This window comes from Humulus lupulus, chromosome 4 (assembly GCF_963169125.1).
Source record: "Humulus lupulus chromosome 4, drHumLupu1.1, whole genome shotgun sequence".
In the NCBI taxonomy this organism is placed as follows: Eukaryota; Viridiplantae; Streptophyta; class Magnoliopsida; order Rosales; family Cannabaceae; genus Humulus; species Humulus lupulus.
This window is the reverse complement of record NC_084796.1, coordinates 116,717,067-116,723,924: the sequence shown is the minus strand read 5'-3', so window position 1 is coordinate 116,723,924 and position 6,858 is coordinate 116,717,067.

Genomic DNA, 6,858 nt, shown 5'->3' with positions numbered 1-6,858 from the left:
GCACTTGCGTAGCATATAAAATTTGCAACAGGAATATCTTTCAATGGTTAAAAAATGACCAAAGTCTTACGGGTGAGACTAACACTCAAAAGAGCTACATGTATCTCACAATGAAGATGATCCAAATATGACAAACCACGTTGATTACAACAATGGAGCAAATAACCCAGAAATAAAACGAACCCAAAATAGGACAAACGCAAACACCAAAGGACATATCAACCACCCCCCCCCCCCCCTCTCGAATAGAAACATGTGATAGTGGTTTATTTTTCAAAAATATTGCAATTAAGCAACTGTACTCCAAACTGAATCAGTAAACCACCTAAATATGAACTAGTTAAGGGAGTGATCAAACAAAAAAAGAAAAAAATCCACATTCCATAGGGCAGGGTGGTAAACATTATTATTACAACACCAAAACAAAGTAAAACCTAACAAACAAAACAAAATCTAAATAAAACAAAATACATAAACCAAATAACAAAATCACAATAATACACAGGACATTGCAGAGAGGCAAGCAAAAACTTCACCATTACCAGCGGTTGAGATCTACGAGCTCCACCCCCACATAACCAAGTTCGCCCCTAAGCACCACCATTAATGACCCACGACCATGACCTCAATCCTAGAGAATCCACGCTAGTCCTGACGCTAAGCCATTCCCTAAAGTCGAACCACACCACATTGAGTAGAGGAGCGGGGGAGTCATAAATGGAAGTAAAACGCAGCACCACTAGTAGCCGCGGTGAGAGGGAAGAATGTCGCACTAAGGAGCTGAATGGACTCAAAGAGGAGAGGGAGATCTGGCCCCTCAACACCAAGAAATTTTACATGCCAATTGCTCCAACTATGCACTCTTGTAGGGAAAAAGGTATTATGATTGGTTAAATAGAAAAAGATAAGTATTAAAATACAAGCTAGATATAAACACTTAGTAAAATTTCACATTGAGCTTGAATTGTAGGCACTTTAAAAATGCATTTTCGAGTCCAAAGTGATGCATGAAGTTATCTAAGGGTTCCCAAAAGTTTGGTAGCATTTGGAGCAATTTTAGGACCTTTGGAAGTGTCAAAAAACAGAGAGGGTGGCGATGCGTCGCCACCCAAGTGGTGTAGCATCGCCTAATGCTTAAGGTTTCAAAAACCCTAGCAAACGATGCATCGCGTGCATTAAGGTGACATGTTGCCTACTCGAATCCGTACAAGTTACGTAAAATGCTCTAAATTATGTGTTTTACAAGTCTAATCATATTGGTTAGACCTAATGACGATGCCTACTCTATATAAGGGTCAAAATAGTGTTTTGGAAGACTTGATCACTCTCTACAATCTCTCTCTACCCTCTCCCTCTCTCTCTCCATATCCAAGAATCTCAAGTTTTATCCAAGAACTCATAAAGAAAGTGCTTGACTTTGTGAGTTTAAGGCTTGTTCAATCTCAATCCTTATTTCCTCCTCAAAAAGGCATCAAACATCCATGATGGCTAGGAAATAAAGTATTAGGACATCGTTAAGAAATGTGTATAAGCCTTTGATTTTTTGTTTTGTTTTGTTCTAAGGATTTGCTCAAAGTTGGGGTTCTACAAGGGTTTTGAATGTTCATCAAGGTTGAAGAAGATCATTCACCAACTTGGGTTTGCATAATCTTTCTCAATCTTTATTTAGTCTCTGTCAATCCATTTTGTGTAGATTCTAAATTTTGAGGTGGTGTTATCTCACTCTCCCCCAACAAGAGAGCATCTCGGCTGAAGCCCACCTTGTCATGAGGGTGGAGGTGGCACTCCGACCGAAAGAGCCATTCACTCAAAAGAAGAAACCCTAAAACTAAGGGGAATGATACAAACAAGGGAGTGGGAGAGAAAAAGACGTCTTAATTTAATATTATGACATTCAACTACTTTTTCCTATTTTTTCACCATCCATTTTTGTCCCCTCTCATAGTTTTTAATCATCTCTTTTTACACCTTCCTTTCCATCTCTTTCTTAGGTGTCATTATTATATCATATATTCTTTGTTTTATGTGGCAAATGTGCATTATTTACTAACTATTGTTGGTATACTTGACCAAAAAAAAAATTAATTATTGTTCAAATCGGGTTAAACTTTTGTTATCATTCAGCCGAAGAGCTAATATCTATTGATGACCTTCATCTCACATTATTAAGCACTGTAATGCCATATTTTCAGTTTTCCTAATTACATGACTTTCTAGATTGTTTACCTCTACACCTTTTTGGTTGGGAAGTTTGGTTTCCTTCTCATTATCCTAGATCGAATATGTTTAGGCATATAAATGGGATGGGTCTGCCCCGCCTCGCTCTGCCCAGCTAACACTCTGGCCGCCCCACCCTGATTAGTTTCTTGAAGTGGGTTGGGTCACCCCACCTCGGTTTAATCGGGGCGGGTCTGCCCCGCCCCATTTGCCTCATTTAACTTTTTTTAAAAGAAACATTAAATTATAATTTTAGAATTCTCCCTAGGCCTAAATTTTTTTTTATTGCAATCCTTATTTTTTACACTTCGTATCAACTACACCCTCAAAAATTTTATTTTGTTTTTTTATTTTAAAATTTACAAAAATAAATACAAGAATCAGGATAAATTATATAAAACATATTTTTTAATATTTACAATTCTTTTATATAGTAGTTGTGGGATAAAAAATATATAAATCTTACACCTAAAGTCTATTAGAATTAAAGATATTCTAAACCACATATAAAATGTCAATTTTAAGTACTATGCATGTATGTAAGTAGCATGAGAGAATTGGATTAAATCATATCATTATATCGTCATTTATATCTAGAATTCGCAAAGTATAATAAGAGTTTCTCAAGAGAACAAAGTATAATAAAACTATCATATACAACATAGTGCTCCACTTATGGTGCTTCAAAAGAATCAAATGACTTTTTTCTTCTTCATTGACCTGCTACCTCAATCATCAAGATCAATTATGTATGGCTCCTACAAAAAATATATATGTATTAATAATAAAAGTTAATAATTTATTTGATGACTTATAAAAACTTAATTAATTACCATAGTTGGATCTGTATCATTGTCTTCATCATTCATGGTGACTAGTGGAGTCGCTTCTGTAAAGAAAATAAAAATAATTAATATCGAAATAATACATCAAAATATGAATATATATATATATATATAAAAAGATAAGTATATTTACCTTTTTTGTCATTTACCAACCAATTTTGAGTGCATATCAATGCTTCTAATGTAGAAGGATGAAGTCTTGCTCGGTGTGAACCCACATGTCTACCACCAGTACTGAATGTAGATTCCAAAACGATGCTAATGGACACAACAAATATATCTTTGGCAGTCATATTCAACACAGGATATTTGAGTCCTGTTACTTTCTAATAATTGCATATACCAAAGAACTCATCAATCCTAGGTATCAATTTCTCTTCCAAATAGAGTTCTAACTCTGACTTTACATTCTCTACACCATATGCAACTCTAACATATGTGTAATGACCCAAAAATGCTAATAGGGTTTAGTGCCCTGGTTTGAGTGCCGAGAGGGCATAATTGGATATATGTGTGATTAATCGATTTAAATGCGTGACTATGTGGCATGCATGATATATATATGATGATATGAATATATTTATATGCATGTTTATGAGTATTAGATATGCATGTAAGCCCATTACACAGGATATTTGAGTCCTGTTACTTTCTAATAATTGCATATACCAAAGAACTCATCAATCCTAGGTATCAATTTCTCTTCCAAATAGAGTTCTAACTCTGACTTTACATTCTCTACACCATATGCAACTCTAACATATGTGTAACGACCCAAAAATGTTAATAGGGTTTAGTGCCCTGGTTTGAGTGCCGAGAGGGCATAATTGGATATATGTGTGATTAATCGATTTAAATGCGTGACTATGTGGCATGCATGATATATATATGATGATATGAATATATTTATATGCATGTTTATGAGTATTAGATATGCATGTAAGCCCATTCTTGTTTATAAGGCCATATATGTAATTTGGCTCGTTAAGGGCATAAATGTGATTATATGTGTAGAATGGTTGAGACCACATTATTATGTGGATATATATTTGCAGTATACAGCTCGAGGTGATCCTAGTGAGCGGATTAGCATAATAGTCACAACAATGTTTAATTCCCGAGTCGGGGTGAACTTAAGGGTATTTTGGGAAATTTAAGGTATAATCGAGGTTTATCGAGTAACGAGTGAGTATTTGGTAATTAGTTGGACATGACAGGATTAATTGGAGAATTGGTAGGATGACTCGAGGAATTAGCGAGAATTGGGAATAATGATCATTTTTCCCTTAAGAGTAATTAGAGGGTTGAGTTGTCTTGAGGGGTATTTTAGTCTTTTGGTTAAAGTGTATATTTAGCTAATTCTAGGAATGGACAGAACCCACCAGAACACTTTCAAACATTTCCCTCAGCTCTCTCTCTCTCTCATACACGGTCTCTCTCTCCCTCTCTCTTGGGCTTGGAAAACTTTGAAGCTTTGAAGGATAAAGCCAGGGAATTGAGCTTGAGGATTGGGGAAAACCAAGGCTAGGATCAGTCAAAGAATTTATGAGGAGATTAGGCTATCAACTGAGGTAAGATTCTAAGTTTTAATTGATGAATTATGTTGGGTTTGGTTTGGTTTAAGGGTTCTTGGGTGGTTTCTGAATTTGTTATTTTAGGGAAGATTGAATTGGAATTTTAGGCTATATGTGTTGTTCTTGAAGTGATATTAAGAATTCTAGACTTGATATGGGTTTGGGTGTATAATTAGGTTGGATTCTAGGCCTTTGGGTTGGGAAAAAAAAGTTGGACACCCAGGGATTTTTGGGTTCACGGGGGCGCGCCGCGACCCAGTTCATGGGCGCCCAGGCCCGCATGCATAAAAGGCCCTGGGAGGGCTTGCTGATTTATGGGTGCATCGTGACCCTAGGGGGCAAGTCGCGGCCCGCCTCCCCCCAGAAGCAAGAGGTTGTGCCTCTGACTTGAGGCGCACCGCGACCCTCAAGGCCAGGTGGCGACCCGCCTAGGCAGCCATGGCCTAGGTTTGTTTTTAGGCTCAGGGAGGCTCCAGAATTTAAACTTAAGCGCTCAGGAAGAATTCTACTACCTGGTTTAGTAGAATTTGAGGTCCCAAAGGCTAGTATTTATTTCCAAAACATTTAATTAGATTAGAATTTGATAGTTATCCATTGTTGCTTGTGACTGGCTCAGGACTAAGGATCGTGCTCGGAACCGTTCTTTATCCATCGCTCGGGATTCTTGGTAAGAAAACTGCACCCAAGTGGTTGTGAACAGGACTGAGATTCCCTGTAATTGAACATGTGTATTCTGTGAATTATATATCTGTTATGTGTGATGTGAAAATACAGCCTGAGGGTGTCGGGGCTGATGATATGCTTACTAAACGCAGCTCGACCTAAGCAAGTCGGAATCAGCTAAATAACTAGAGGCCTTGGCCTAAGGGTGTCGATAGCTAAATATTTGTATTAAAGATTGAATTATATGTTTGAAAGTATATGTTTAACATTGCCTAGCTTAATACGTGTATTATGCTAATTAATTGAACTGATTGGATTGAAGTTTGTTACATGCTCTTGTTGCTGTCTATGCTTGTTGATTATGGTTTTCTTACTGAGCCTTGGCTCACGAGTGCTACATGGTACAGGTAAAGGCAAAGGAAAGCTGGACCAGCCATGAGTTTGAGAGCTTTGGGGCAGTATGTATATTGGCAACTGGTCGACCGCCATGGCCGAGGAATTTACAAGGATTAGAGCTCTAAATTGTATTTTACCATTTAGACTGGCTCGGGTTGTATTAACTTTTGAGGGTTGTTTCTGCCACGTAAACCTTAATTTTGGGATCCCATGTATCAAACTCCTATTTTAATGAAAATTAATCATTTTGCAATCAAAATCTTTTAACCCTAATATGTCAGATGACCTTAGAAACACATTTATATTCAAATGACCTGATTAGCAGGTTCTGCACTATTTTAAACACACAGTGTAACGGTCTTGGTTACCCAAGGCGTTACAATATGTGTCAAAGTTAGATAGATCATCCATTTGTGTTGGAGAAGATGCTGATACACTATCCATTTGCTGACTTCTTTCTCTGATATTAGGAAACATAGAACTGTACTCTTCTAGTAGCTCATAATAAAGCTTGTGGACCTTCTCAATTTCAATCTCATATTGACCATTTCCTTAAATGGTAGGAAAATAATATTCAATCAACATAAACTTATATCTTGGATCCAAAACAACTGCCACAGTCATAAGCCCATGAATTTCTTCCCAATAATTTTGAAACTTAGACATCATTTGAGTTGCCATGTCCCCAATAAAGGGCTAATCTACTGTCATCCATTACTACTCTTTCCCCATAATTTCCTCCTACAATGGTTACAAACTGCCTTCATTTTACCATCAATTTTTTACAATGTAAAATGATCCCATGCAGGAGATGTTCTCTTTCTTTTTGTACTTCTACTCTCATTTTCATCTCTTCTATTGCCTAGAGATTGTGTCTCTTGTGTATGTGTTGAATGAAAAAAATCAACATCATCAACAAAATTAGATTCAGTATCAGCTTAGGTAGACATGTTTAGAGTTCGTTCTAACCTACATTATATCCACATAATAACTAGATCAAAATCAAAATAATTATGCATGCAAAAAAAATTTTTAAATGATAACTAGATTTATAGAAAATCGGACAACATTTCCCCTATTGTATTTACCTAACCAACTAACAATATCAATGAAAATAATCAAACAACACACAAGTTTTAGATATATGTATTTTAATATATACA